Genomic DNA, 10,498 nt, shown 5'->3' with positions numbered 1-10,498 from the left:
TCTTACTAAGTCTACGGAAGGTACGACTACTTAGTACGCTTCTATAGATAAGATAATAGAAGATCTAGCCCGGCGCTACGGTACCCGTAATACCTATACTAATGCTATAACTAAGCTGAATAGTCTATAGCAGGGTAATAAGGAAAAGTTTAGTAACTTCTACCTATCCTTCCGTAAGAACGCCGATATCATTAACCTTAATAATAGCGCGAAGGAAAAGAAACTCGAGAAGGACTTCCTACTCCGTAAGTTGAACTCGCGCTACGATAACCGTATTATAAACGAGGACATAGTCAACATGACCCTTAAGTAAGTCGTGTCTACGCTATATAACTACAAGGACAAGTTTAAGGCGTTTGACCTTAAGTACGGTAAGACTAGTAATAGTAATAAGACCTAAGGTAATAAGAAGACTACTAAGGGTAACGACGATAAGAAGGATACGGCTTCGGGTAGTAGCAATAATAACACTAACCCGAACGCTAAGACTAAGTAGGCTAATCGACCTTAGGCATTTTAGTATATCTAACCTTTAGATACTACTCGCGCCTAGGAATATATCGATTAGAATCGGTACTTCAAATGCGAATAAGAAGGTCACCGCCGTATCGATACCGATTAGTACCCCCTTCGAGATGTCGCCCGCCGCCTATTTACGCTAGGCTATAACCTAAGTAATAACCGCCGTAACGGTAGTAATAGTAGTAACGCTAATAATACCGGCGGCGCGGGAAACGCCTAGTCCACTCCGTAAGCGTAATACGTAGTAGACCGTACGAGTTAGAGTTACGAGAAAACGAGAAAAAGTATAAATATAAACATAGGCCTCCTAAGAGAGATAAGGTTTTAAGTATATCGGTATACTCCCTACTAGCTATAAACTACTCTATAGATAAATATAATCTAGTAATAGCTTCTTATCTAGTTATACTATATATAGTAAATAGAAAGATCCCTACTTAAACCCTTTATAATAATAGTACTAACTCTACGTACTTTAATATCAACTTTACGTATAAGAACAACCTTAATATAATATAGCTACCTAATCTGTTAGGGCTAATATTAGTAGATAGCCGACCTACTAGTGACCTTATCACTTATAGAACAACGGTATAGATTCAGATCGGTAACTACGTAGAGACTAGGTCTAGCTACTACGTATTACTAGAATACGATATAGTCCTCGGCCGTCCCTAGTACGACGAGTATTAACCTACGTTCTACTATATATTAGGAACTATAACCCTATTCTTAGTATATTATCGACAGAACTATATACTCGGAACTAAACTAGTATACGTATAGTCTATTAACGACAAGGGTATTATACTAAGAGGCCTTCTTTAGACCGAGATACTAGTACTAGAGAGTTCGCGACCTCAAGCTCTATCTAATTACGTTAAACCCTACGTAGAGGATAAAGACGAACCTATAGTAGTATAGGAGACGTATACGACGAAGGTAGTAATACGATATGCCGTCGATATCTACGATAGACCGGAACCGTCTTATTACGTCCGCTAGCTACTACCCGCCGATAGGGTTAAAATACTTAAGCGCCTAGCGCGTCGAACGAAGAAAGAACTAAAGGTCGAGACTGAGCCGGAGATTGATATCAAGCCTATTAATATAGAAGCACTTCGGCGTATAAGCCGGAGGAAGGGCTATAAAGTATATATAATATAGATGTTTAACCTAAAAGAAAATCTTAATAAGTAAGTCGCGCGAGACCCGCTATCCGCGTATATACTAAAGGCTTTCGGTATAAGAGCGAAGCTAGTACTAGGAGGTAGCGCGGCGATGTTAGTAGATACTAATACTTAAGAAAATATAGATAGACAGGAGGAGCCCCGGGGTGACTATACCTAGCGGTAACTTAACGCCTCTACTATATTAGCTAACGACTATTAACGTTTTATAAATAGTAAGGACAAAGACTAGGATCCTATCCCTTTGTTACTAGTAGAGTTTAGGGAAATAGCTAGGCTATTAAGCCGTAAGAAAGTAGATAAGGTCCTACCGCGACGGCCTAGCGTAGACTATAAGATCGAGCTAAAGAATAGTTAGATACCGCCATTTCGAAGACTATACTCCTTCTCTATACGAGAGAACGAGGTGATTAAGAAGTAGATCGACGACCAACTTAAGAAAGGTTTTATTTAGAGAAGCGTATTACTAGTAGTAGTACCTATTCTAATAGTTAAAAAGCCGGGTAGAGGGCTATAAGTATACGTAGACTATAGAGCTCTAAACGCGCTTATAACGAAGAGTCGCTACCCGATTCCACTATTTTAAGAGACCTTAGATCGTATTACTAGCGCGCAATAGTTCACTAAACTAGATATTCTCGCTACGTTTAATCGTATCTATATTATAGTAGGAGACGAGTAGAAAACGGCCTTTACTACGAGTTATAGGTAGTTTAAGTACGTAGTTATGCCTTTTAGACTATATAATATACTAGGAACGTTTTAGTCATTTATAAACGATATACTAAGGGAGTTTCTAGATGTCTTCGTGTTATATTACCTTAACGACGTACTTGTCTTTAGCAAGATAAGAGGAGAGTATATCTAATATGTCCTAAAGGTCCTACGAAAGCTAGATACCGCCGGGCTCTAGTTAGATATTAACAAATACGAGTTCTTTAGACACTAGACTACTTATCTAGGTGTTATTATTATAAATAAGGGCATTAAGATAGACCTAGCTAAGATTAAATGCGTTAAGAATTGGTCTATACCCGCGAATATTACCGACATCTTATTGTTTATAGGGTTTACTAACTTCTACCGTAGGTTTATTAAGGATTTTAGTAAGATCTACTTACCTATAACAAAGCTTACGAGGAAGAATGTCCTATAGGACTAGTCTCTAGTATATTAATAGGCGTTCGAGGTATTAAAGCAAGTATTTATCGATACGCCTACCTTAAAACACTTCTACTTAGGGCGAGGGACTATTCTAGAAACAGATGCCTTAGATTACGTAATAGTAGTAGTACTCTTATAACGAAACGAGCGAGGAGTATTACATCCTATCGCTTATATATCTAAGAAGATAGATCCCTAGTAATATAACTACGATATCTACGACTAGGAGCTCCTAGCTATTATATAAGCTTTTAAGAAATAGCGACTAGAGCTAACTATTAACGAATACGGTACCGACGATTATAAGAATCTACTAGACCCGGAATCTAAGGACAAGCCGACGCTTATATACTCCGATTATAAGAACCTCGAATAGTTTATAAGCACGAAGCAATTAAACCGTAGATAAGCTCGCTAGGCCGAGTTTCTCTCGTAGTTCTTCTTTAAGATTGTCTATAGGCTAGGAGTTTAAGGTACTAAGCTAGATAGCTTAACCCGATGTTTATAGGACTTACCGAAGCCTAGAGACCTAGATAACCTTCAAAACTAATAGTAGTATTAGATTAGATTAGATTAGATTTGTTATTCCCCTGTTCTAGGACCCTATCCGGCCTATATAGGTATATATCTATTGTTATATACAAAGGGAAACCCGAATAGGTAAAAACCCTTCCCGCCCCCGACTACTCCTTATCTAGATTAGCTTTCCCTCTAAACGTACGTAGTCTATATTACTACCCCGTTAGCCCCCGCTCCTAGCCGGTCTCGTCGCGCTACGCCGTATCCTCTCTTCCTATACTACTCCTACTAGGCGGTACTATTCTAGCTAGCCCTTCTCTAGTATCTAGTTCGTAATACGCCGTAGGTCCTTAACATTATTAAGAAGTGCCCTAATCGTCCGGTTCCTGGCCTTTACTATCTACTCCCCCCTTTCTAGCGACTACCTCGGATAGACGAGGAGTACGTACCGTACGTTCTAGGAGTAATAGCCGTAGGGGTAGCTAGTATTCGTGTATCCTAGAACCTTCCTCTATAATAGATACCCCTAGAGGCCGATATATTCGCTTTGTAGTTAGGTTACTATACTACTCTATACCCTCGTAAGGCGGTAGTAGATAAGCTTCGGGGGGTACTTAACCGCGGATTTTATAGCTAACTATTCCTTAGGTTGTCCCGCTAGCTAAGGGCGTCTACTATACCCTACACCCTAGTTGTTCTACCTCTCTTTCTATAGTTACTCTATAAACGACTTCTTACCTTCCTATCGTATTACTAGCTATTCGTCCCTTACCCGGTACTTCGGCTTATTTCCGGGTCGAATGCCCTTATACGCTAGTACTAATTCGCGGGCCCTTACGACTATACTAGCGATGACCTTCTATACTAGGTACTATACCGACTTATATACCCCGGTGACCTTCCTTAGGCATTAGTTTTAGATCTTCGCTAGCGGCGTAACGAGTCCCTTCGATAGGTAGGCCCTCTCGCCTAAGGACTATACTTAGCTACTATAGGTAAGAACTAGCCGTATAATAGCCGTATATAGAAGTCGTAACTACCGGAAGTCCGGCCCCTATATAGACGTAGTAAGCCTCTAGTATAATGCTATATTCTGTTTAGCTTTCCGTAATATTACCTATACGTACTTCCTCTACCGTAGCGCCGGGTCTACCTATAGTCTAAGGATCCTAAGCTAATTTACCGGGTTAGTCGTATACCCCTATATCTAGATAGAAGCTTATATATTATAGAACCGTAGCCGGCGCGTAAAGTGTATTAGATTGTACTTTTCTAGGGCAAACCGAGCCCCGTGCCTCCTAGCCTAGTCCTTATAGATCTTGTACTTCTCTTCTAGTAGCCTATAGTTCTCCTTAGTCGAGGAAGACTACGCTAGGATGTTCGTATCGTCTACGAAGCCGCTCGTAGCGGTGTTCTAGGATTCTAGGGCTAGGAGTAGCGTTGCTATAAATAAGAGGAATAGAATAGGTACTAGCGTTAAGCCTTACGGGATTCTAGTATAGACTACTTAAAATAGGCTTCTATACTAGCCGACTAGGATCGACGTACTACGGTTTTAGAGGTAGGACCGTACGAAGTTAATAAGCTACTTAGGGAGTCCTTTCGACCTTAGGATATAGAGTAGCCGCGGGTATAATACGTAGTCGAAGGCTCCCGATATATCTAGGCTAAGTAAGGATGCTACCTTATCCCTATTCTTATACTAGATAGCCTTTACCTAAGAGGTAATAAGTTCTATCGCGGATAGCGTCGATCGCTATAGGCGCGTACCTATCTAGGTGTCCGGGAGTAGGGAGTATTCCTCTACCGCCTCGGAGAGTCTTGTTATAACTAGCTTCTTAAGCGCCTTCCTAAGAGTATTAAGGAGCGTAATTAGGCGGTACGACGTTACCTACGTATAGTCTTCCTTTTACGGCCTATATAGGACTACTATCGTCGATTATTTAAATACTATCGGGTAGTATCCGGTCTATAGGCAGGCGTTAAAGATCGCTATAACTACTAGGGCTAGTTGATCTCTACACTTCTTTAGTAGCTCGTTTAGGATCCTATCCGGCCCCGGGGCTTTCTTCGCCGGTAACTTCCTTAGCGTAGCGGTAACTTCTCCCTCGGATACCTCCTATTAGACCGCGATACTAGGGGCTAGGGGAGTAGAGCTGTTTATGTCGCTTAGATTAGCCTCGACTAGGGGCGGGAAGAACTTACTAGCTAGTAGACGCGCCTTAGCCTCGGGGTTGCTAACCGGGCTACTAGGCGATTATAGCGCTAGGATAGAGAAGGAGGGGCCCTGTATAGGGTCCTGTCGGGCCCATTTCGCTAGCTTCTACATCCTCTCTAGCTTGCCGGCGATTTCTTCTACTATAGCCCTCTAGCCGACTACTTTCTCCCTCCGTATTATAGCTTTCTTCTGTTAGTATACCTCCCTATATACGTTCTAGGCCTCCTCGCTATAGCTACTCGTCTACACCCGGCGGGCTCTGCTTACTTCTCTTACTACCGTAGTGTACTCCGGCGTCTAGTATAGTTTAGACTATGTCGTTAGTTAGGTAAGCGGAACGTAAAGTGAGGTCGCTTTTCTTATTTCGTCTATTAACCCCTAGACTGCTTCGTCTATCTCGTCTTTACTATTATATTGCTACTACGCGATCTAGACTAGCCTCTTAGAGTTATCGAGGTACGCCTAGATATTAGCCTAGTAGGCCTTTCCCTAGTTTAGCTTAGGGGTTCTCGCTAGTATATATTATATCTATGTCGTAATAGAGGTCCTAACTAGTATATAGTCTAACGACGCCTCGAGTTTATGTTCGATCCTATAGTAGGTTACCGTATAGTAGTGGCTATCTAAGATCTAGGAGAGGTCGATCGTACCTTAGAGTCCCCCTCTCTTCTAGGTGCCTAGGTCCTTCGGGGTATTAAGGGCAATTGCGTTACTCGCTATTAAGTCGAGTACTTCGTCGGCTATAGGGTGCGGCTATATAAGGCTTTCCTAGGAAGGGTAGTATATATTAAAGTCTCCTACTACGATGTAGCACCCTTGTCTCTTAAGCGTACTGTCTAAGTGTCTATAGACCCCTAGGTCGCGGCTAGACCTCGAGGCTAGCGGTTGTATATATAGGTTGTGTATCTAGGTACTACCTACGTAGAGGGAGGTAATATCGCCCCCGCCTTCTTTGTCTACGTAGTATACTACCTCCTAGTCGGATTCTAGTATGTCCTTACTAACATAGAAGTACGTACGGGGTCTACCGTCGCCTCGTAGGCATATCGTATAGCCTAGTAACTTGTAGGTCGTTAGTCTCTTATAGTACGGGTTAATCTATAGCTCCTAGATTATAAGGACGTAGTAGACGCGCGGGTCCGCCTCGTATAGGAAATGGTTCTAGACTATATCCTTGCTATAGTTAACGTTATACTAGATAATACTAAGCGTTTCGAGGCTAGTTATTAGCATCGACAATCATTTCCTCTATATCGTCCTATGTCCTACTGCCCTATACGTCCTAGTCTACGCCTATCGGCTATATACTAAAGGGGAGCCGGGCCTAGTTAGATTCCCTTGCCGTAGCTAGTAGAGTACGTAGCCTCCCGTACGCCCTAGGTTACGTATCCTTTATATCGTTCTCGGCCCTAGGGCGCTTATACCCGACTACCGCTAGTTAGTTCCGGTATAGGCTAGCCTTACGGTCGCCGTAGAATCTTAGGGCGACGGTTCTGTTTGTGATTGCCTTGTTTTTCGCTAGTTTCCGCTATAGGCATTCCGTACTATACGATAGGTAGTGCCCCGGACAGTTCGTGTAACGTCTCGTAGTCGATATATAGTCCCTAGACATATAGTCTCCTATACAGTTCGAGTAGGCCTACTTGTTTGTGTACGTATAGGTTTAGTGTCTATACTGTTAGTATTTGAAGCATTAGAGGACACGAAAGGATAAGGAGTACTTTTCTACTATCTTAAGGCTATATTACTAGACTAGGCCTTATTCTATCGCTAGATCCGCCGCTTTCGCGTCTTATAGCTATACTATTAGCGCCGAGGCCTTCTTACCTTCTAGCTATTTCCTATAGAGCTAAGTCGCCTTCTAGATTAGAGAGTTAAGAGTGACCGGGTTGTCCTCTTAGAGAGCGCGTAGGTGACCCTAGTTAGTTAGGTCAAACTCCTTAGGTATGTCGTAGACTAGGATCGTGAATTGTTTCGTTAAGACCTTCGCTAATGCCGTAACCTTAGATGCCTACTATAGCTATACCTCTAGGTACCTCCTAGTAGTAGCAGAGCTAGTATAGATCTATAGAGTGCCGTTAGACTGTTAGTTCACTACGACCACCCCTAGTTAGTTAATTCGTTAGGCGAGCTCCTTGTTCGATAGCTTCGCAACTTCGGCCTAGTCTTCCTTTACTATAATACGGATCGTAACTATATCGTACGTTAGGCGGGGGCCTAGTATCAATACCGCGACCGATACCTAGCTATAGGGGTATTGATTCCGGGTGGCCTTACTAATTGCCTAGGACGTCGTCCTTATTTCTTGTTGCCCTTAGTAATACGACAGTATAAGCGCCGTACGTAGCTAAGTGATTATTACCTATAGAGACCGGTAAGGGAGCTAATCGTTAGTTTCTATACTTTTTACGTCCTCTATAAGTTACTACTAGTTGTCTTAGCGGGGCTTCGCCTATAGGGCCGTAGGCGCCGTTAGTACCGTAGCCTAGGCTACTATTGCCTAGGAGTTGCCTAATGTAGCTAGGCACCTCCGCGGCGTTTAGAGCTAAAGAAACAGGGTGAAGAGAGCTTTAAGCTGTCTAGATTAAATAAGGTAGAACTCCCTTAGTCCTAGGGGCAGTGGACTGCTTTGTATATCGTTAGAATAGCCTTAATAAGAGCTTTTCAATGTGTCGTGTTTTGGCGTAGAGATCGATACTATTAGATTATAGTAGTTATATAGCTTCTAAAGATATATATTAACTTATTAGCGTTTATCTTCTTAACTCTATTACTATACTATATATTATCGACGAATAGCTAATATAGCTCGCGCTCTTCTAGTAGTAGCGTAATAGGCTCGATATTAAATAGCTTAAGACGCTACTCTTTAAGACGTAGCGGTATATCGATAGCGCTTAACTTTATACTAGCGAACAACTTACTACTCTATCTCTTTATAAACTTATTATAACCGTTATTACGCTTCGAAAGCTTATCTACCTTATCTATATCTACCTTATCTATATCTATTACGTCGAGATCAAAACTATCGTAAAGAGTAGTATCGAAGAGGCCGGCTTCCTCGAGTAGGCGGTTATTAAGGTTATTAAGAGTAGCCGTATTAATAATACTAGTATTAACGTAAAGTACTAGTAGGCTAGGAATACTAGTAAGCTAGGAATTTCGTCTTAGTATAACTAACTACTTAATTATCGTACTATGTCTTAATAATATAATATATAATCGTCTAATAAAGAAGGTAGAATTGCTCTTACCCTCTCTACCTATCGTTAGGGCCAATTTCCGAGTCTCCTACGCGTAGCTATAGTATATTACGTACCTTGTTCGATACTAACTAGCTAGTACTACGGAATCACTCCTCGCGTCGATACTCGCCCTATCTAGTATAAACTTATATTAACTAAAGAATAGATAATCATTCGATATATCCTCGACCTCGATTCGCGGGGACTTACGACTACCCTTAGTAAGGTAGTAGATGTAGCGGATAAGCTACTTGGTAAACGCGACGCGGATCTAGTAGGTAAGAACTAGGTAGAGAGATTCGTTTCGCGCTCTACCGAGCTTAAAACGGCCTTTAATCGAGCGAAGGACCGTTAGAGAATACTCTAGGAAGATCTAGAAGTTATAAGCGCCTAGTTGAAGCTTATATAAGAGACGATTACTAAGTATAGCGTATATAACGAGGATATCTATAACTTCGATAAGACGGGCTTTTAAATAGGCGTAATTAGCTCTATAAAAGTCGTTACTAGCTTAGAACGACGCTCTCGCCCTATAGCTACTCAGCCTAGTAATAGAGAGTAGGTTATAGTTATTTAGAGTATCTATATAGCTAGCTACTCGATCCCGCCCTTTATTATCTATAAAGGGCGCGTCTTTATTTTAGTATAGTATAAAGAGGTAGATATACCGCGGAATTAGAAGCTTACGGTCTCCGAGAATAGATAGACAAATAACGTACTTAGCCTCGAGTAGTTAAAGCACTTTAACGCGTATATAGAGGCGCGTTCTATAGGTAGCTATAGGTTGCTCATTTTAGACGGCTATAAGAGCTATTTGAACTAGGGTTTTAAGGACTACTATCTAGACTATAAGATCCTTACGCTCTATATACTAGCGTATTTGTCGTATATCCTATAGCCTCTTAACGTAGTTTATTTTACGCCGTTAAAGCTAAAGTACTTATAATACGTACGGGACTTAGCGCGTTAGCGCGTCTTCTATATTAATGAAGAAACCTTCCTTCTGGCGTTTAAAGACGCGTTTTTCGATATATTTACCGTATTAAACTATAAGAAGGCCTTTAAGGCTATAGGGTTAGTTCCTATTAACGCGTAAGTAGTACTTAACCGCCTTAATATACGCCTACGAACCCCGCTAGGACTACTCCCGCCTTAGATGACATTATAGTAGTCTTAAACTCCGAGTAATTTAAAGGAGTTTACGTTGTAATCTAAGCTTATATACGACGCTATACTAAGCAACTCTAAAACAGCTTATAATAGCTTCTCTTAGCTTATAAAAGGCGGCGAAGTAATGCTATAAGAGAATGCGCTTCTTAGAGCTCGTAACTCTAAGCTTAAACAATAAGTTAAGACTCTTATAAAGCGCTAATCTCGTAAATAAAAGCGTCTCTAGTATAGCGGGGTCTTAGAGTATAGAGTTAGCTCGTTATAGGTAGTCGTCGAGTCGTTAAAGGCTATAGAACAGTCAAAGAAGAGTCGTAGGTCAGAGGGTATAAAAGAGGGCTAGCTAAGTAGATGGCGGTATAGTAACTACGGTTAGACTAGCTATAACGTATAAACGTACTAGGAAGATAAAGAGAACAATTCTAAATCAGATAAGAGTATTGAGTTCACTAGTTCTCTATTTGATAGTA

This window comes from Fulvia fulva, chromosome 1 (genome assembly GCF_020509005.1).
Source record: "Fulvia fulva chromosome 1, complete sequence".
In the NCBI taxonomy this organism is placed as follows: domain Eukaryota; kingdom Fungi; phylum Ascomycota; class Dothideomycetes; order Mycosphaerellales; family Mycosphaerellaceae; genus Fulvia; species Fulvia fulva.
This window is presented reverse-complemented; position numbering follows the sequence as displayed.